Here is a 23,185-nt window from a genome sequence, read left to right on the forward strand (position 1 = left end):
ACTCCTACTCTCAACAGCTGCATAAAATACACCCAGACTTTCCCCTGCCAACTCTCCTCCCCTCCTTCTCCCGCCACCCCTCTCTCGCTCTCTCTCACACATACACAGACCACACCAGACCTCCGGCTAGGCTGGATATCCCTAGCTTCCTCTCCTATATTTGCCACTGAGACCTAACAGATGAGTCTCAACCAACACAATGTCTCACTCCCTCCCTTCCTTCCTCTTTCTGGGTTTGTCTCTCTTCCTCTCCTCCTTTTCCTCTTTCTGGGTCACTCTCTCTTCTTCATCACATTTCTCCAACTCACTGCATGGCATGCCTTTGCTAAATGCAATATTGAACCCAAACATGTACACTCCATTGTCCATGGCCATCCCCTTTCAATGTATCTGGATGGGGTTGCATATTTGAGAGTGAATTGTAAGATAATGTTTTAATATCGTAGGTAGTAAAGGCCAATCTTCCAATCTTCCTTACATTGGCCTCAAACTCAGGAAGTAGACATCTGCCCATCTAGTTCACTGTGTATGACAGCACAGCCTTTACTGTCTTCACACCCAAGGTCTCAGATATTTTACACACACACACGCACACACACACGGCCCTGCTTAAGAGGGCCAGTAATCGAAAGGTTGCTGGTTCGAATCTCTGAGCAGACTAGGTTAAAAATCTGTCTATGTGCCCTTGAGCAAGGTACTTAACCCTAATTGCTCCTGTATGAAGCTCTGGATAAGAGCGTCAAATTACTAAAATGTAAACGTAAAAATGACTTCAGGTGCCAGAATTTAACAGCTCATTATTGAACTTGGAAGATCTGGTTCTCTCTCTTGCGTTTTTTTCCCACTTCCCTCTCTCTCTATCATAATCCTATATTTTACCTCTTCACTTTCCTTATCCCACTCTCTTTCTCTGCCTGAGCCTTCCATTACGCTATGCTGTCATCCCTCAGTAAATGTCTACCTTTCACTTAATTTTGCTCTTTTACCTTACTCTTGTCTCTCGCTCATATTTTGTTTTACACGCTTGCCCCAAAGCGCGGTGTGTGTGTGCGCTGGAGGTTTATGGTAATTGCGGTCTCCCGACAGGCCTTCTGGGTAGAGTCTGAGATTGGGAGAGTCTCTCGCAGTACAACACTCCACTCATTCCGCTCCGCGCTCCCGCGTGTACCGTTTGGTGTCCTCAGCAACTCCGCAAACGGGGCTACCAAGAGCTTTAAGATGAAAAACGACGGAAAGTTAAACAATTCCGACCTTTCTCACAATATCGCAGGATATAAATAGTATTTTTGGAATAGATTGGGAATGACGAGAGTGGAAGTAAGAGCGTTGAAACGGCGTGTTCAAATAGAACCCAACATGGCGCTGCCTACGACCGAGCTGAATTAATTTCTGGAGTCCGCGGACCTCGCCACCTGTATGCTTGCGCTCTGCTAAACGGTACGTTACCATGCCTCTGGGTCGTTCTGTAAAGAATGATTGAAAATCTTTCTCGGGATTTGTCACACGAAGTCGATTTTTGCCGACATTTTCTCTTTAAAAAAGTGTTTTGAAAATAACACCGAGTGTAACATTTGGTATAATTGACTGATAACTAAATACACAGTAAGAAACACTTCTGAATGTTTATATCCAACGACTTGAATATTCGCTGGCCCGGGAAGGGATGGATATCTATGCTTTTATAAAGGAATCCTAAACTCAACGCACGGATCTTTGCTCAGAGCCGTGAACAACTTGTGGGGAAAAAACTGGAAAAAGGCGTCAAGTTGACAGCAGACGATTGGAATTAGCGGCTAACTGCCAGGTAAGACAATTATGTGGGCAATAAAGACGTTTGGTGTTTTATTCTGTCTGCCACTGTTGAATTGTAAACCTTGGTCTCCCCGCTTATGAGAGGATAGCCAATAGTGTGAATGGTCACCACAACGACTGCGACATAGATGGATTTTTCCAACCTGACTGTCAATCTCAGAAGTGTAAGCATACAAATACGAAGAAAATTGTCTACAGCTCTAGTACAGGTTCGGAGTGATTTGATCTCCGTGTGTGAGAGAAGGGGGAGAGAGTGGAATGGCAACTTCTAAGAATAGCGCATAGGGTGGTCTTTGTGTGTTTCGGCGGGGCAGTGGCATGTGGTTGATAAATAACATTGGTTGTTTAGTCATTCGGCCCTGGGCTAGGCGACAGGGGCAGTGCTGTCAACCAGGAGAGACGGATGCGTCGGAAGGTCAGGACGAGGCTTCGCTGTCAGCAGTCGGGTCAGCGAACGGTTCCAAGAATGGTTGGATGGAAATTGACTGATAATACTTGTTCTTTGTTAATTAGGCTAGGCTACTAAATTAATCTTATTTTCTTCAAAAGATCGAAGCGTGTATCGAGTGTTTGAATCGAGTGTTTTTAATCTGTGTGTGTGTGTGTGTGTGTGTGTGTGTGTGTGTGCGCGCTAAACAAGGTTACGGAATACAGCCTCGCCCTGCCAAGAGGAGCGGATTGTTCCGTTTACATACGGTTCAACACTGTGTTTTTTTTAGTACTTGTAGTGGGAGTGTGAGGTACAGAGGGGAGCTAGTTGACCCGGAATGGTAGAGTGCGAGATGTGCGGAACAGATAGAAACTGTATCGAATGCTGCATATAGACCTTCATACCACACACGGGATCTCTCATTGGAGAAACGCACTGAAAACACTTCAGTCCTCCAGGGTGTCAACCTGATCTGGGAAACAGGCTGCAGGGCTTTTTGCCTCCCTGGCTGTTTAGGGCCTAAATCACCACCTTGCACCAGCAAATTCCTTTAACCTAATTTTTGGTAGATATTTGTATTGGCTATTGTTAGTCCTGTTGTCCATGTTCTTACTGCGCACGCAGCCAAAGCCCCATGGCATGTTTTCTCAGTGCATGCAGTGATAGAACACTAATTGGGGATCGATGTTCCCTACCTCATTGTTTCCAGCTCATTGGCGAGGTTAGTTACGGATCTAGAATGTTAGAGTCGACCAAATCCTCTCTGGTAATACAAAAAAGACACCACTATAGTACACAAACACCCACATCCTGTTTAGCATATACTTCCTAAGTAGGCTATACCTCGCTTGCCTGAGCATATAGCCTAGGGCCCTAGGCCTATAGCTACTATGCAAGGAGGAACGGGCCATGGGGAGAATCTCAATTGCATACTCCTGGCGTCCTCTCTCACTTTCTTCACAAAACCCATTGGAGGAGAAGGTCAGAGGGGAGGGACCTCTGGCTTTCTCTAAAATCGGTTTTGAGAAGGAGGCGAGGAGAGATGACGCAAGGAGTATGCAATTGAGATTCTCCCCATGGCCTACTCTTTCTCCAACTACCTTGAGCTGGGTAAGGAAACTGAGATATCTAGCATAGTGTTTCCCCATCACTGTGGCAGATAAGTGATCACTTCATATAGACCAATAGGCAGTGGGCCAACGTCAGTGAGAGCGTGCATTGCTATTGTCCCATGACATGACTCAGCAATGATCATAAGTAGGCCTACCCTGAAAGGGGGGAAATTAAGAGCTGGTTTTGGACAGAGAAGGCTTTGGTCTGTGCGAACTGAATCATAGTAGAAGCAAGTGGGAACCTTACATTTGAGACAGTTAAAGAAATGGAAAGTCTTGTGTGTCTTGAAGAGTGAGAACAGTAGTTTGGTTTCCATGTTAGTTGATGTTTGAGACTCCCCTGTTAGTGCTGAATATCGTGCAGTACTGGTAAGGAAGCATTAAGAGGGATTGTTGTTTATTTGTTGTACCCCTACAAGATAATTAATATGAACCAGGTATTAATTCCAAAAGCCTTACCATGGGATGACAAGCGGTGTGTTTGCCTTCCTCCAGACCTTGAGTGGTCTTCCTCACAGCATGAGCGCGCACACACAGCATGTGTGGGAGGTTTTCTGTTTAGCCAAATCTTATCGATTTGTTGGATAATGCCACCGTATGGGACTATTCCAGACGGTTCTTTGCGTAATGAGGCACACTTAGCATCTTTATAACTATTGTGATTGCTTGTGAGTGACCCTTATTTTAAAAATGTGTTTTATTTACAAAATATGGGCACATTAAGTGGTTGTTGTATCCTCCTTTGTGGGATTATTGAATGACAGTCTGGATAAGAGTTTCTGGATGACCCATAGAAAACGACCCGTTCTTCACCCAGCTGTGTTAGTGAATAACATTGTCGTTTAATCAGCAGCAGACCTAGGGTTCCTTTCGACCACCGGAGTTGATTCCACCCAGGCTACTAAACTTCATAAAGCCTAAACCCGCTACTTTACATTTTGATCAGGCTGCATGTCATTTTTTAGAGCATGCCATTGGACTGTTTTGTGCATCACTTTCCACTGTGCTCGGGTGAAGAGATCACCCGTGCTGATCCATTCCCCAGGTGTCCGTTCGCGCGCAGAGAGAGAGTCTGTTTAGGGGAGTATTTGAAGTTATTTTGTGTGAACGCTATTTTGTAGCCGCCACAAGTTTATGAATAACTTCAACAGACATGGGAGAATCACCAAGGTTTATAGAGCTTGCATTCTTGGCAAACCTTTTCAACATCACGGGTTGCGAGCCTGGTTGAATAGCTCGCCGTCACGCGTAACAAAAGGTCGTCATGCTAGAAGGACTGATCTCTCCGCTACATACACTATACCAGGGATTCCCAAACTTGGTCCTGGGGCCCCCCCTTGGTACACCTTTTTGTTTTTGCCCTAGCACTACACAGCTGATTTCAATTACTCAAAGCATGATAATGAGTGGGATATTTGAGGGTGGAGGGGGGGGGGGGCGAGTTAAACCCTGCACTATACCACGACCATCATGTCCATATGGGCAGGTTGTCCGAGGGACTTCATAACCCTATGTACTAGAATGAAGTTTGCCTAGACATTGATCTTATGCCAGTTTTGCGTTTCTCCCCTTAAATGATTGGATCTGGGAGGGTATAGCCTCCTACCTTGACCTGTACCTGTTACTGCCATGCTATGTTGTTGATTTACGTCACTCTTTATGTAGTGTTGTGTTGTCTCTCTTGTCGTGATGTGTGTGTTCTGTCCCCGCAGGAGGCCTTTTGGTAGGCCGTCATTGTAAATAACAGTTTGTTCTTAACTGACTTGCCAAGTTAAATAAAGCTGAATTAAAGTACCCGAGGGCAGCTTCTATACTCGGAGCTGGTAGGCTACTGCCCAGCCGTTTGATGGATCTCGTATTTGTGACGGTGTCTCAAAGGCTCCGCGCAGGGAGGCGTGGAGATGATAACCGGCGGCGTACAGGGACAACCTCAACGCTTTTCCAAACCCATGTTGGGTCGCTTTGTAATCGTCTGAAATCAATGGATCTGCGAGGGGGAATCCATGCGCTGATATGTCAATATAATCCTGTATGACCATGCAGTTAACCACGTCTGTGTCACCTGACTTTGGTTCGATATGGTACTTCAACCTTCTGTATTTTTAAATGGGGGAGTGAGAAATCATGTCTGCAGGCCGATGACCTAGCTATTAAAAATAACAGTTTTTTATTATTTCATGGTATATCATGGTTCAGATATAAATAATATATAGATATATATTAACATGCTGCAGTTATGGCGAAATGTGACGTTTTATTTTGAGCTTGTGTTGGTACATCCAATGTCATTATGTTGCCCTGCGGTTGATTGTAGCCCAGAGTATATTAGGCAATGCTTTCTGGTTACAGCGTTGCTGAGACTAAGCTTCAGTCCGCCCGTTTTAGGCTGTCACACTTGTTATTGTTTGTGGTGTCGATTTACTGAATAAAACAACAATCCCAAAGCCACCGCTGCGCTCTTGGCTGTTCATGCGATGTGTGAGAACAAAAGTGAACGCACAGCGGAGAGGCGGGAGTGATCTTGTTTCTGCGCACTGCACGGCTCCCGGAGGAGACGTCATGGTTTGATTGAAGCTGTGCCTCCGCATGGGCCTCCCGGGACCTTGCTCTGAAACCGGAGAGACCTTTTTTCCTCTCTAATTCACAGAGCTTTTAGTTCCGCGGAAGCCCCAAGCGCACGAATCACTTCCCCACAGAGAGACATGCCACTGTATAGCACCCACAGCGCCGGGGAGAGAGACTTGGAAAACTCATACTGGAATGAGAGACCGACTGTTTGGCACAGGACCTACATTTATTTTTAAATTTGTGACGATAAATATCCTAATTTTATGTAATTGAATTTGTTCTTATTTCAATGAATGGCGAATACAGGTCAGAATTACGTTTCAACCATCCCCGGTCTGTCCTTGGTCCGTCATTGACTGTGTTTATATTTTCCTTCTAATGTTGCTTTTGTGCAAGGTGGATTATTTATTTGGCCTATATTTTCATGATCTCAGCGAATTAGAATATTGGGAGAGGATGTTGATTATGACACCTTGCCACCACCTCGCACTCCCTCTCACCTCAGCAGGCCCGTTTTTTGAGGCAAGGCAGTTCCATCACATTTGCAGCCAAGAATTTAAAGCCAAAGAAGAAATTCGAGTCAGATGATATTATATTCCCAAATCAAATCTATATTAACATCGAGGCATGGCTTTCTCAAACCTCAAATGTATAATAGGATGTCAGTAAGCATTTCACTGTTGGTCTACACCTGTTCTTTACCACGGGGGGCCAGCACAGAAAATAATGTATGAAATGTATGCATTCACTACTGTAAGTCGCTCTGGATAAGAGTGTCTGCTAAATGACTAAAAAATGTAAAATGAATACAATTATATTTTGATTTGATTCAAAGAAAGGAGTTGGGATAAGGTGGAAGGTGACAAATATGCTCATCCTTGTTACTACAATCCTGCCTCTCTGGGGACATAAAAGGCCTATTTAGTCCTAATTTGGACAGGGATGAATGGTCTGGTTCAGCGGCCGTCGCCTGTTCTCCAGTGACAGCACGGGCCACACAATGTCGCCGTTGTTGGCGGTCATGCTGACTGGAGGATTGTCCCGCACCGACTTGCATGCGCGAGGCCCTGTTTACAGCCCGCCTGCAAATAATGCAACAGCTGTTTGGAACCGCAATCGTCTCTCGCTCCCCGTCTCTTTCCCCGTCTCTTTCCCTGTGTCCCTCTCTGTCTCTCTCTGTCTGTCTGTCCTTAGTTTATTGTCCCAGCTCGAACATAAACTATCACACCGACCATACCATCACTTATAGCAGGCATTTTGGTGATATTATTCATTACGATAAGTAATATTACTAGAGAAATGTGGAGTTTGAAATGAAATAGGTTTGCTAATATTGGTGATTATTAATAAATGGGACACTTCATGGCTACAACCATCAATCTAGTAGTAGTAGCTTAAAGGATAATAAATAAATACACTTTGGTGCACATGAATGTTGCAAATGTATTCTGTTTATCGTTATTGCATCAATTCAGGCTATTTATGACAATACGGACTTTTGTCCATTCTGCCCAACTCTAGTGATGATGATGTATATCAAGTGTTAAGCAAATGTTATGCTGCTGTGGCAGTACAGGGCAGACTGGGTAAAAGGCACAACCTGGCTCACGTGATCTCCTTACCGGGCAGACCAAAGGACGCGATAGGGGGTGGCGAACTTGATGACGTAGAAATGATTTTAGGGGTGTTCAAAGACAAAAACTCTATACAGAAACAAATGCAGTGCCTTCAGAAACTATTCGCGTCCCTTGACTTTTCCACATTTGTTGTTACAGCCTGAATTTAAAATGTATTAAATTAAGAATCGTTGTCACTGGCCTACACACATAATGTAAAACTGGGATTAGGTTTTTCAAATTGTTTACAAAAATGAAAAGCTGAGAAGTCTTGAGTCAATAAGTCTTCAACGCTAATTAACTTTGTTACGGTGAGCCTAAATACATTCAGGAGTAAAAATGTGCTTAACAAGTCACATAATAAGTTGCATGGACCCACTCTGTGTGCAGTAATAGTGTTTAACATGAATTTTGAATGACAACCTCATCTCTGTACCCCACACATACAATTATCTATAAGGTCCCTCAGCCGAGCAGTGAATTTCACACACAGATTCGACCACAAAGACCAGAGAGGTTTCCCAATGCCTCGCAAAGAAGGGCACCTATTGGTAGATGGTTTATGAATACACCCTCACTAAAAATATACTGGCGTCCTTCCTAACTCAGTTGCCGGAGAGGAAGGAAACCACTCAGGGATTTCACCATGAGGCCAATGTTGACTTTATTAATGACAGTGATGGGAGAAAACTGAAGATGGATCAACAACATTGTAGTTACTCTACAATAATAGCCTAATTGACAGAGTGAAAAGGAAACCTGTACATAGTAAAACACTTTGGCAAAGAAATTAACTTAATGTCCTGAATACAAAGCGTTATGTATGAGACAAATCAAACACAACACATCATTGAGTCCCACTCTTCATATTTTCAAGCATGGTGGTGGCTGCATCATGTTATGGGTAGGCTTGTCATCGGTTGTGTTTCAGATCATTTTGTGCCCAATAGAAATGAATGATAAATAATGTTTTGTCATTTTGGAGTCACTTTTATTGTAATTAAGAATATAATATATTTCTAAACACTTCTACATGGATGTGGCTATTACCATGATTACGGATAATCCTGAATGAATCATGAATAATGAGTGACAGTAAGACGCACAAATATCATACTCCCCCCAAAATGCTAACCTGGTATGGTGCTTTTATGGCTATGTAGGTGCCATCTATTCTGTTCATATTTGGAAACCCGTGGATGGCATCATGGCAAAGAAACCCCACTTTAATAAAAAACTTTGTGCGATGGTGTATGGAAATTGCATGTGTTACTGTTCGTTTTGCCGACCATTGCACCCAAAACATTGGCTAATTGAGGGCTGTGAGATGCGAATCGGCAAACTCCCACGGAAAAGTGCCCGTTGCCAAAAACCCTAGTGTGGAAAGCACTTAGATATGAACCGGAATGGCATGTTTGCCTTTTTAAAGTAGGTCTTAAATCATTGCAAAGATCCTATAAGATTGGTTTTGGTAAACGATATCTGATGAGCAAATCTGTACTTTCTGTAAAAAAAAAAGTCTGAGCAATATTTCCCATTATTGCAGTATTTTGTATTTTAACAATGGCTTCACTTTCACACTTTCCTCTAATTTGACAAGTTACTGTACTTTTATAAGGATTATTATCTAACACACGAACTGATGTGTTGAAATAATATGATCTACCGTCAAGATAAGTTTCAGGAATTTACAATGAAATAGAAAAATTATTTCATTTATAGGCTACTCTTAACAATTTCACAAATGTTAAACATATTTCCCCATTTTATGCTTGAAAGCAGTTCCTTTATTCCACCACTTTGGCACTGTGTGTACGCACGGTCGTTGTGCTTAAATTTACGCACACTCATGCAAATGTAACAGTGTAGGTTCCGTCCCTCTCTTCACCCCAACCCGGGCTCGAACCAGGGACCCTTGCACACATCAACAACTGACACCCACGAAGCATCGTTACCCATCGCGCCACAAAAGCCGCGGCCCTTGCAACGCAAGGGGAAACCCTACTTCAAGTCTCAGAGCGAGTGACATCACTGATTGAAACGCTATTAGCGCGCACCACCGCTAACGAACTAGCCATTTCACATCCGTTACACAAACATTCATATTGTTAAATCTCACACTTTGCGTGGAAATGACTCCACGCATGATTTATGCACAGATTTGTGCCAACGCATGATTGATAAATGAGGCCCCAGATGTGCAAAGCTCTTAGACTTACCCAGAAATACTTACAGCAGTAATCGCTGCCAAATGTGATGACATATTTTGACTCAGGGGGTTGAATAATTATCTAACCAAGATATATTAGTATTTTTTAAATATCTATTTTTTATTCAATAATAATTCCACTTTGACAGAGTATTTTGTGTAGATAGTTGATATTTTGAATTCAGGCTGTAACATAACACAATATGGACTAAATCAAGGGGTGTGAATACTTTCTGAAGGTACTGTAATTATACCACCACCCGAAAGGTAACTTGGCGACTGGGAGGGTAAAGGGGCAGGTGCTCGGGCACAGGTACACTCATATGTGCACCTGCCTTAGTGTATGTGTGCACTATAGCCGAGCTCTCTCTCTCTCGTCCGTTCCCTCCTCAGCTATCGCAATCCCTCTGCCACCGGACCTTGTGGACACAATAGTCCAATTGTAGGGTTATGCATTTAATTGGTCATAGCGTGCGTTCGCTATATCGACATAATAGATTGATATGTAGCGGACCCCTGCTGATAATTTGTTGACAACTGATATATTGTGCTAAATTGTTGGGATGTTGAGATTAGCCAGTAAGTCAATTGGGACTTGGTGGTGGAATTTCCTCCGATGAGTTTGACTTTCCATGGTCACATTGTGTGTTACGGAATAAGATGCTGTGTATCGACTACCGGGTCGTTGAAATCGTGTGGGGGTGGGAAGCGAAAGCCCCCCTCTGCGTGGTTATTTAGTCCCCCTAGCCGCCCCTGTGGGCTCTGCCGCCTGTCTGTCGTCCCGCGCTGGTATTCCGTGCAGAGAAGTGTTGGAGGCCTGCCCACGTCTCTCTCTCTGTGTCTATGAGGAGCTGTCTCGGAGTTTCCCTGCCCCCGTCTCTCTCTGACACACACACACGCGCTGCAAGGCAAACACACTCAGACACGCGCACACACACACTATCTTTCGGCAGCTGCGTGTGTGCTGTTACGCATGATGAGGAGTGAAGAAAGGGTTGTCCGTTACATTTAGGTTTCTTATCTCAATTACTCTCGTAATGAATGCCAAATAAATGTGATGTATCAAACGACATAACTACTATTTTATTTACAACTATTGAGACACCTGTAATCATTGCATTACCTCAAACGAGACAAATGATGGACCTCCCTGGTATTATGGGCAGCCATCATTTTAAAGTGGTGAATAGATTGTATTTAGCCTAATCCAGACGCGATTTTTAAACCCCTTCTAATATTTGTTTTCGTTTTTCAGCATTCTTTTCGTTTTGGTAACACACACAGCGAGCCCTGCGTAGTGGTGTGTGCATAATAAGCCGTGTTTTTCCCCGCCCTCACCGCTGCGGAGAGTATCCTGCGTCACACTATTTTTTTAGAGCAGCTCGAGCCTCGGCGCTCCAGGGAGAGCTGGCCGAGCGCCAGGGACAAAGAGCGCGAGGGCGCCAACACTCCGCTCTGCACCCCTCCCTCCGCCTTCCTCGTCCCTGTTCGCTCGAGCCTGCAGGTCGATATAGAGAGAAGGACTTGCACAGCAGCAGGCCAGGCACGGGAAAATGTAGCCCATACCACTTCTCTCACACACACACACACACACACACACACACACACACATTCTTCTCTCCCAAGGGATAACAAATTAAAGGAGGGCAACCTGGGAAGTTGGTTGAGCGTTGGCCGTGAGGAAATGATCAGTGGCGCTGGTGTTTGTTTCTCCCCATATTGCATGTCAGATGGAGGTCAAGTCGCGATAGTAACAGGAAACGAGATCGACTGGAACTGAGGTCTCTCTCTTAATCTCTCCGCCTCACTCGCTCTCTCTCTCTTTCTCTGCGCAGCTCCCTCCCCCACAACACACAATAATGACTGGACTGCAGCTTACTAGGCTTGCTAAAAACACCCGTTGGTTTTGGGTTTAATGGTGCGAATCGGGCTGGCCGCTCCCTCGCTCTTCCCGCCCGCCTGCCCCCCTGACCACGGTTTGTGATGAATGGCTGTCGGGAGTTGTTTGTTGCGCAAACTATTCTTAGCACCAGGGATGGGCATCGACATGCTCTGGCACACACACACACACACATACACACACGCACACGCACACGCACACACACACACAGTCTCGTATGAAGGTGCTCATCGTGTTTGTTTTGCTATTCACCTGTGTATTGTAAAGAGGCGTAGATGTCAAACATTCCGGCTTCGGACACAGTCTAGACAAGTAACATGTATTTGCATTAGCATATACATTAAAAGTGCCAATTCAAAGTTACATCTAACTTTTCTATTTTTGGAGTTATTACATAAAACCAATCAGAATTCCAAAGAGTACTTAAGTCATGTCGGAAAATGTTTTGTGGAGTGTGACATTATATGGAGACCGTTATATGAAGGACCCTGCGAGTCGGCCTATTCCCCATAATGTAAACTCAAACAGAAATAAGTTGAAATGTATACTGAACAAAAATATATATACACGCAACATGTAAAGTGTTGGTCCCATGTTTCATGAGCTGAAATAAAAGATCCCAGACATTTTCCAAATGCACAGAAAGCTTATTTCTGTCAAATTTTGTGCACAATTTTTTTTACATCCCTGTTAGTAAGCATTTCTCCTTTGCCAAGATAATCCATCTACCTGACAGGTGTGGCATATCAAGAAGCTGATTTAAACAGCATGATCATTACACAGGTGCACTTTGTGCTGGGGACAATAAAAGGTCACTCTAAAATGTGCACAATGCCATAGATATCTCAAGTTTTGAGGGAGTGTGCAATTGGCATGCTGACTGCAGGCATGTCCACCAGAGCTATTGGCTCTACCATAAGCTACCTCCAACGTTGTTTTAGAGAATTTAGCCGTACATCCAAACTGACCTCACAACCGCAGACCACGTGTAACCACGACCAGCCCAGGACCTCTACATCCAGCTTCTTCACCTGCGGGATTGTTTGAGACCAGCCACCCGGACAGCTAAGGAAACTGAAACTGAGTATTTCTGTCTGTAATAAAGCCCTTTTGTGGCGCAAAACTCATTCTGATTGGCTGGGCCTGGCTCCCCAGTGGGTGGGCCTATGCCCTCCCAGACCCACCCATGGCTACGGCCCTGCCCAGTCATGTGAAATCGGTAGATTACGGCCTAATTCAGTTATTTAGATTGACTGATTTCGTTATATGAACTGTAACTCAGTAAAATCGTTGCAAGTTTCGTTTGTTTTTCTCAGTGTATGTAACTTCAAAAGAAACAATCATTTGCGCTCATGACTACTGGTTTCAATAAAAATTTCAGCCAATGTATAAGCGAACACTTTATGAATTTATTGTTGCAAATCAGTGTACAAGGTTGCTAGTATAACAGTGTAGGTTCCGTCCCTCTCTTCGCCCCAACCTGGGCTCGAACCAGGGACCCTTGCACACATCAACAACTGACACCCACGAAGCATCGTTACCCATCGCCCCACAAAAGCCGCGGCCCTTGCAACGCAAGGGGAAACCCTACTTCAAGTCTCAGAGCGAGTGACGTCACTGATTGAAATGCTATTAGCGCGCACCACCGTGAACTAACTAGCCATTTCACATCGGTTACACTCACCCCCCCCTTTTTGACCTCCTCCTTTTCCGCAGCAACCAACGATCCGGGTCAACAGCATCAATGTAACAGTGTAGGTTCCATCCCTCTCTTCGCCCAAACCTGGGCTCGAACCAGGGACCCTTGCACACAACAACTGACACCCCACGAAGCATCGTTACCCATCGCGCCACAAAAGCCGCGGCCCTTGCAACGCAAGGGGAAACCCTACTTCAAGTCTCAGAGCGAGTGACGTCACTGATTGAAATGCTATTAGCGCGCACCACCGTGAACTAACTAGCCATTTCACATCGGTTACACTAGCCAACTAGCCTGTTAATGTTAGCCCTACTAGCCAGGTAATGATAACCCTACCAGCCTGCTAACGTTACGTTAGCACTGCATGAGTCAACCAGTTGCTATCAACACCTAGTAAACCAATGTTTTGGAAATGCATAACACCATCTAACTAGCTATCAAATAACTGCATATACCGGTAACATTAGCTTAGCTAGCTATCCACCACGGTTGTCATATCTAAGTAGTAAGCCAGAGAACAATATTAACTAGTCTAACACGGGCAGGAACCCACAGAACACAATATAGAAAGCCAGCAGATATAAAGTAGAGAGAGCGAAGACTTACTGATTGACGGCTGTGTTAGCTACCAAGGAAGAGCCAAGGAGCTAGGCGTTTCAGAGGGAGAGACCGTTTCAACGGCCGAGGGAGAGTCAGCAATTCCAATAGCAATATAGTGCGGTAAATCCAAAGTAGATAGATTCCAGAGGCAATAATCGAGGCAGCATTGGGCACAGGAGACGAGGGGAACAGCCAACAAGAAGAGGGTGATCGGAGGAAGGCTCCAGGTAGATGGAAATTATCACAAAATCTCAGTCAGTTAGCTACTGTAGTGAGCTAGTACTAAGCCAAGGTTGAAAAACTCTAGTAGTCTACTTCACAGAGATTTTGCTCCCCCCTCTGATTGGTTGTTTACACCACACCTCCTCATGATTGGTGGATTGTAGCTCACCACTGCCAACACTCGGTCTGCGTGGCTAATGTTAGCCAGGTCGAGCTAGCTAACGCAGAGTAGATTCTCCATATAAAGTTAAGAAATAGTGCATTGTGGGTAGTTTAGAAGATATCTGGAAATAAGTTAATAAATATGTAAAAAACGCTAAAATATAACTGTTTATAGTTGTAGGTAACCAGATGGTGACTACAACTACATTACTAAGTCTTTGACCACACTCTTACATTGGGGAGTAAAAACTCATGCTTTATACCCTTTTAATGTTTTGGTAAAGCGTGAAGATTGATAGGCTTTAAAATTACCACTCAATGGGGGGTGTGTGTTTTCGTTGTTGAGGATTTTGTGCCCATGGATATAGTTTAGGATATTGAACATTACACAGTGCATTGGCTACTCAGGCTGAACCCGTTTGCCCTCATCGATCCATGCGCGTGAGCGTAGCCTCGTGTTGCAGATCACTTGAGCAATCCAAACCTGTAACCACACACTGCAGGTTTCTGTAATGCTCTCTGCTGTTTTATATAGGCTTTTAATGGGGTTTATTGCTTAACATTGCAAGTTTAGGCTTACATTGATGGACCAACAGAGGCCGTCATGACACAGTTTTGAATGTCTTGCAGAGTGTTGGTCGGTTGGTGGTGTTTTTTAAGACCGACTGTCCCATGAGGGGATGACATGCTCTCCGCTACACCAATATTCCCCCATGGATGAGTCGCGAGAGGGCCCAAATGTGTGGATTGGTAATGGAGAAGACGTCAGTTTGCCTTTCCATCCTTCCTCCTCTATTATTTCGACCTCTCCATGCTCCTAAGTCGACATGCAGCCTGGCTCCACTCCTTTTCTATTTCTACTTCATACTGCTGCATTCAGTCCCCCTGACACGGTTTCCTGTGAGTTTGTGGAAAATGTTTTGTGCGAGAGAAGGTATGGCGGGATGGGAAAGACAATGATCCCGGCTGTTTGGGCAGCAGATGTTCTCGGGCAAATCGAGAGACACACACAGGGCGTAAGAGGGGATTTCCACATATCACGATAATTTGGATAGCCATTCTAGCTTTGCCCTCATGTGGATGATAGCAAGCAGGCTAGATAGTGCTAGGTATCAACAACCAAATCAATATTTGGTATTTTATTAAGATTCCCATTAGCTGTTAGCAGCATCTACTCTTCCTGGGGTCCACACAAAACATGAAACATTACATAATACAGAATATTAATAGACAAACAGCTCAAGGCCAGAACTAGATTATATAAAAAAAAGAAGGCACGCGTAGCCTACATATCAATACATATACACAAACAATCTAGATCAAATCGGGAAGAGGCGTTGTGCCGTGCGGTGTTGCATTATGTTTTTTTTAAACCAGGTTTGCTCTTCATTTTAGCAATATGAGATGGAAGGAAGTTCCCTTCAATAATGGCTCTATATAATATTTTATGCTTTCTTGAATTTGTTCTGGATTTGAGGACTGTGAATAGAACTCTGGTGGGGTAAGTGTGTGTGTCAGAGCTGTGTGCAAGTTGACTATGCAAACAATTTGGATTTTCAACATTTTGTTTCTTATTAAAAGAAGTGGTGCAGGCAGTCTCTCCTCAACTCTTAGCCAAGAGAGACTGGCATGCATAGTATTTATATCAGCCCTCTGATTACAATGAAGAGCAAGGCATGCCAGTCTTTCCTTGCAGCACTCAAACACACGACTGGACAATAATCAAGATAAGACAAAACTAGAGCCTGCAGGACTTGCTTTTTGGAGTGTGGTGTCAAAAAACAGACCTCACCCCATCATAACAACCATTGAATCTATATGTTTTGACCATGACAGTTTACAATCTAAGGTAACACCAAATAATTTAGTCTCAACTTGTTCAACATTTTATTACTGGCCACCCATTCAAAAACAGACTGCAACTCTTTAAGGGTTTCAGTGACTTCATTAGCTGTGGTTGCTGATGGGTATATGGTTGAATCGTCAGCATGCATGGACACACATGCTTTGTTTAACTTCTATGGGCTAGCATCCCACCCGCGGTACACACTATCAACAGCCAGTGAAATAGCATGGCGCGAAATACAAAACAGCAAAAATATCATAATTTCGTTTTCTCAAACAATCAACTATTTTACACCATTTTAAAGAAACTTCTCGTTAATCTAACCACATTGTCTGATTTCAAAAAGGCTTTAGGGCGAAAGCATAAAATTAGATTATGTTAGGACATAAACTTCACAAGAAAAACCACACAGCCATTTTCCAAGCAAGGACATGCATCACAAAAACCAAAAATACAGCTAAAATATTCACTAACCTTTTGATCTTCATCAGATGGCACTCATAGGACTTCATGTTACACAATACATGTATGTTTTGCTCGATAAAGTTCATATTTATATCCAAATACCACATTTTACATTGGCGCGTGATGTTCAGAAAATGTATTCCCACCAAAACTTCCGGTGAATGAGCACATCAATTTACAAAAATACTCATCATAAACGTTGATAAAATTGACAAAAGTTATTGAAAGAATTATAGATATACTTCTCCTTAATGCAACCGCTGTGTCAGATTTTAAAATAGCTTTACGGAGAAAGCACATTTTTCAATATTCTGAGTACATAGCTCAACCATCAAAGCAAGCTATACAGATACCCGCCAAGTTCTGGGGTCAATTAAACTCAGAATTACTATTATAAATATCCTCTTACCTTTGCTGATCTTCGTCAGAATGCACTCCCGGGACTCCTACTTTCACAATAAATGTTATTTTTGTTTGAAATACTCCATATTTATGTCCAAATACCTTTTGTTTGTGCGTTCAGATCACTATCCAAAGGCATAACGCACGAGTGTAAATCCAGACACAAAGTCAAATAGTTCCATTACTGTTCGTAGAAACATGTCAAACATTGTTTACAATCAATCCTTAGGGTCTTTTTAACATAAAACGTTGATAATATTCCAACCGGACAATAGCGTATTCATTACAGAGAAAATAGAAGGAACGGCGCGCCAAACATGCCTGCCAAGTAAACAACTCACTGGTCCCAGGCAGTCCACTCATTGACTGAGCTCCTATTTTCTGCCCAGTAACAGGAGAAGGATGAAACATGTTTCTAAAGGCTGTTGACAGCCAATGGAAGCCTTAGGAAGTGCAACGTGACCCCACAGACACTGTAGTTTCGATAGGGATTCAAAAGAAGAACTACAATTCTCAGATTTTCCACTTCCTGGTTGGATTTTTCTCAGGTTTTTGCCTGCCATATGAGTTCTGTTATACTCACAGACATCATTCAAACAGTTTTAGAAACTTCAGAGTGTTTTATATGCGAATCTACTAATAATATGCAAATATTTGACTCTGGGCCCGAGTATTAGGCAGTTTACTCTGGGCACGCTTTTCATCCGAAAATGAAAATACTGCCCCCTATACCTTAAGTTAATGCCAGTGGCGGGTCATTGGTAAAATTTGAAAAGAGTAGAGGGCCTAGAGAGCTGCACTGCGGAACACCACACTTTACATGTTTGACATTAGAGAAGCTTCCATTCACGAAAACCCTTTGTCCTATTAGAGAGAGCTCTGAATCCACGATATGGCAGAGTTTGAAAAGCCATAACACATGTTTATTCAACAACAGGTTGTGGTCAATAATATCAAAAGCTGCACAGAAATCAAACAGTACAGCTCCCACAATCATCTTATTATCCATAACCTGTTGTGTCAGTGCAGTACATGTTGAGTGCTCTACTCTATAAGCATGCTGAAAGTCTATTGTTAATTTGTTTACAGAAAAATAGCATTGTATTTGGTCAAACATTTTTTATTTTATTTTATTTTTTCCAACAGTTTGCTAAGAGCTGGCAGCAAGCGGATAGGTCTGCTGTTACAACCAGTAAAGGCCGCTTTGCCACTCTCTTGGGTAGCGGAATTACTTTAGCTTCCCTCCAGGCCTGAGGTTGAAGACTTTCCTCCAGACTCAGATTAACTTCTTTGGGCTCAACTCCCGTTAACGGGATCAATTTGACAACATCCGGTGAAATGGCGGAGCACCAAATTCCCCCCAAAATATTAAACTTTCATACATTCACAAGTGCAACACACCAAATTAAAGCTTAACTTCTCGTTAATCTAACCACTGTGTCAGATTTCAGGAAGGCTTTACGGCGAAAGCAAACCATGCAATTATCTTAGGACAGCGCCCAGCATACCAACACATGAAAATCAGATTTCAACCCGCCAGGCGCAACACAAAAGTCAGACATAATGATTTAATTCATGCCTTACCTTTGAAGAACTTCTTCTCTTGGCACTCCAATATGTCCCATAAACATCACAAATGGTCCTTTTGTTTAATTAATTCCGTCGTTATAGCTCCAAAATGTTCATTTATTTGATTCAGAAAAACACCGGTTCCAACTCGCCCAGCATGACTACAAAATATCTAATAAGTTACCTGTAAACGCTGTCCAAACATTTCAAACAACTTTCCTAATCCAACTATAGGTATTTTAACCTCTCTAGGGTAGGTGGCACCAAATCGTCCCACCTACGCAACAGCCAGTCTAATCCCGTGGCGCGATATTGAAATACCTTAAAAATGCTATTACTTCAATTTCTCAAACATATAACTATTTTACACCATTTTAAAGACAAGACTCTCCTTTATCTAACCACACTGTCCGATTTCAAAAAGGCTTTACAACGAAAGCAAAACATTAGATTATGTCAGCAGAGTACGCAGCCAGAAATAATCAGACACCCATTTTTCAAGCTAGCATATAATGTCACATAAACCCAAACCACAGCTAAATGCAGCACTAACCTTTGATGATCTTCATCAGATGACACACCTAGGACATTATGTTATACAATACATGCATGTTTTGTTCAATCAAGTTCATATTTATATCAAAAAACAGCTTTTTACATTAGCATGTGACGTTCAGAACTAGCATACCCCCCACAAACTTCCGGGGAATTTACTAACAATTTACTAAATTACTCACGATAAACGTTCACAAAAAGCATAACAATTATTTTAAGAATTATAGATACAGAACTCCTCTATGCACTCGATATGTCCGATTTTAAAATAGCTTTTTGGTGAAAGCACATTTTGCAATATTCTAAGTACATAGCCCAGCCATCACGGGCTAGCTATTTAGACACCCAGCAAGTTTAGCCTTCACCAAAATCAGATTTACTATAACAAAAATGTTATTACCTTTGCTGTTCTTCGTCAGAATGCACTCCCAGGACTTCTACTTCAATAACAAATGTTGGTTTGGTCCCAAATAATCCATCGTTATATCCAAACAGCGGCGTTTTGTTCGTGCGTTCTAGACACTATCCGAAATGGTAAATCAGGGTTACGAGCATGGCGCATTTCGTGACAAAAGAATTCTAAATATTCCATTACCGTACTTTGAAGCATGTCAACCGCTGTTTAAAATACATTTTTATGCAATTTATCTCGTAAAAAAGCGATAATATTCCGACCGGGAATCTGCGTTTCGGTAAATAGAGGAAAAAAAAGAAAAACGGGGGCGACCAGTGCACGCGCCTAAGCCCACTGTCCCCTGATCGGCCACTTGACAAAGGCGATAATGTGTTTCAGCCTGGGGCTGGAATGACGACATTCAGCTTTTTCCCGGGCTCTGAGAGCCTATAGGAGCCGTGGGAAGTGTCACGTTACCGCAGAGATCCTTTGTTTTGGAAAGACATGTCAAAGAAAGCCAATAAATGGTCAGACAGGCCACTTCCTGTAAAGGAATCTCTCAGGTTTTTGCCTGCCATATGAGTTCTGTTATACTCACAGACACCATTCAAACAGTTTTAGAAACTTTAGGGTGTTTTCTATCCATATCTAATAAGTATATCCATATTCTAGTTACTGGGTAGGAGTAGTAACCAGATTAAATCGGGTACGTTTTTTATCCGGCGGTGTAAATACTGCCCCCTAGCCCTAAGAGGTTAAAACGTAAATAATCGCTAAAATTTAAGACGGGATAAACGGTGTTCAATACTGGATAAAAACAACGTGAAGCGCATGACCTGGAGCGCACATCAAAACATTAGAGAGCACTTGGCTGGACCCTCGTTCTGAACTGCCGTACTTCTTAATTTCTCTAAAGAAAAACATCAACCAATTTCTAAAGACTAACACCCAGTGGAAGCGATAGGAACTGCAAGCAAGTGCCTTATAAATCTAGATACACATTGAAAACAGTCACCTCAAAAAAACATTTTCCTGGATGGTTTGTCCTCGGGGTTTCGCCTGCCAAATAAGTTCTGTTATACTCACAGACATTATTTTCACAGTTTTAGAATCTTCAGTTTTCTATCCAAATCTACCAATTATATGCATATCCTAGCTTCTGGGCATGAGTAGCAGGCAGTTTACTTTGGGCACGTTTTTCATCCAGATGTCAAAATACTGCCCCTTAGCCCAAAGAAGTGAAAGATATGACAGGTACTGTAGGAGTGGCTATAGAGTCAGCTACCATCCTCAGTAGCTTTCCATCTAATTATCAATGCCAGGAGGTTTGTCATTATTGATTGTTAACAATCATTTTTCCATCTCTCCCAAATGAACTTTACAAAATTCAAACTTGCAATGCTTTTCTTTCATTTTTTCATTTTTTTTATGCATGAATACGATGGCTCACTGTTAGTTGTTGGCATTTCCTGCCTAAGTTTGCCCACTTTGCCAATGAAGTAATTATTAAAATAAACAAATGTATTTTGTGATGAATAAGCCATCTGATTTGATGAAAGATGGAGTTCAATTAGTCTTTCTGGACATTTCTGGACTATATGTCATCACTGCATCCAATGGGCACGAATACAGCTTTAGAACAAAGTTCTACAGTATTAGTAAAAATGTGATTCATACATGTGGATGGTCTTGTTCCTGTAGTGGTTGTAAACACCCTGGTAGGTTGATTTAATACCCTGAACCAGATTACAGGAACTGGTTACAGTGAAAAGATTCCTCTTGAGCGGACAGGTTGATGAAAACCAGTCAATATTCAGGTCCCCATGAAAGTAGAGTCGTGGCCAAACGTTTTGAGAATTACACAAATATTAATTTTCACGAAGTCTGCTGCCTCAGTTTGTATGATGGCAAATTGCATATCCTCCAGAATGTTATGAAGGGTGATCAAATGAATTGCAATTAATTGCAAAGTCCCTCTTTGCCATGCAAATGAACTGAATCCCCCAAAAAACATTTCTACTGCATTTCAGCCCTGCCACAAAAGGACCAGCTGAAATCATGTCAGTGATTCTCTCGGTAACACAGGTGTGAGTGTTGAAGAGGACAAGGCTGGAGATCACTCTGTCATGCTGATTGAGTTCGAATAACCGACTGGAAGCTTCAAAAGGAGGGTGGTGCTTGGAATCATTGTTCTTCCTCTGTCAGCCATGGTTACCTGCAAGGAAACACGTGCTGTCATCATTGCTTTGCACAAAAAGGGCTTCACAGGCAAGGATATTGCTGCTAGTAAATTTGCACCTAAATCAACCATTTATCGGATCATCAAGAACTTCAAGGAGAGCGCTTCAATTGTTGTGACGAAGGCTTCATGGCGCTTAAGGAAGTCCAGCTAGCGCCAGGACCGTCTCCTAAAGTTGATTTAGCTGCGGGATCGGGGCACCATCAGTACAGAGCTTGCTCAGGAATGGCAGCAGGCAGGTGTGAGTGCATCTGCACGCACAGTGAGGCAAAGACTTTTGGAGGATGGCCTGGTGTCAAGAAGGGCCGCAAAGAAGCCACTTCTCTCCAGGAAAAACATAAGGGACAGACTGATATTCTGCAAAAGGTACAGGGATTGGACTGCTGAGGACTGGGGTAAAGTCATTTTCTCTGAATCCCCTTTCCGATTTGTTTGGGGCATCCAGAAAAAAGCTTGTCCGGAGAAGACAAGGTGGGTGCTACCATCAGTCCTGTGTCATGCCAACAGTAAAGCATCCTGAGACCATTCATGTGTGGGGTTGCTTCTCAGCCAAGGGAGTGGGCTCACTCACAATTTTGCCTAAGAACACAGCCATGAATAAAGAATGGTACCAACACATCCTCCGAGAGCAACTTCTCCCAACCATCCAGGAACAGTTTTGTGAACAATGCCTTTTCCAGCATGATGGACCACCTTGCCATAAGGCAAAAGTAAACAAAACATCGATATTTTGGGTCCAAGGGATGGAAATTCCCCAGACCTTAATCCCATTGAGAACTTGTGGTCAATCCTCAAGAGGCGGGTGGACAAACAAAAACCCACACATTCTGACACTCCACGCATTGATTATGCAAGAATGGGCTGCCATCAGTCAGGATGTGGCCCAGAAGTTAATTGACAGCATGCCAAGGTGGATTGCAGAGGTTTTGAAGAAGGGTTAACACTGCAAGTATTGACTCTTTGCATCAACTTCATGTAATTGTCAATAAAAGCCTTTGACACTTATGAAATGCTTGTAATTATACTTCAGTATTCCATAGTAACATCTGACAAAAATATCTAAAGACACTGAAGCAGCAAACATTAGAAATTAATATTTGTGTCATTCTCAAAACTTTTGGCCACGACTGTCGACCTCTCTGTTTACATCACATACACTAACTTCTTGCGGATCCGTGAGACGCTACCATCCCATTTTGACCCCTTCCGGTGAAATTGTAGAGCACCAAATTCAAATTAAATTACTATAAATATTAAACTTTAATGAAATCACAAGTGCAATACATCAAAATAAAGCTTAACTTGTTGTTAATCCAGCCGCCATGTCAGATTTCAAAAAGGCTTTACGGCGAAAGCAAACCATGCGATTATCTGAGGACAGCGCC

At 42.9% G+C, this 23,185-nt stretch overlaps 1 protein-coding gene across 1 annotated transcript in view; it reads left to right on the forward strand.

Annotated features, from left to right (window-relative positions):
- The first annotated feature begins 1,131 nt into the window (after positions 1 to 1,131).
- Positions 1,132 to 23,185, forward strand: part of LOC106586712 (BCL-6 corepressor) — a 96,288-nt gene continuing 74,234 nt past the window's right edge. The window contains exon 1 of the mRNA XM_082969238.1: positions 1,132 to 1,804. The gene's annotated coding sequence lies outside the window, so the exon portion shown is untranslated. The remainder of the gene's footprint in view (positions 1,805 to 23,185) is intronic.

Source organism: Salmo salar, chromosome 25 (assembly GCF_965601325.2).
Source record: "Salmo salar chromosome 25, fSalSal1, whole genome shotgun sequence".
NCBI classification, from domain to species: domain Eukaryota; kingdom Metazoa; phylum Chordata; class Actinopteri; order Salmoniformes; family Salmonidae; genus Salmo; species Salmo salar.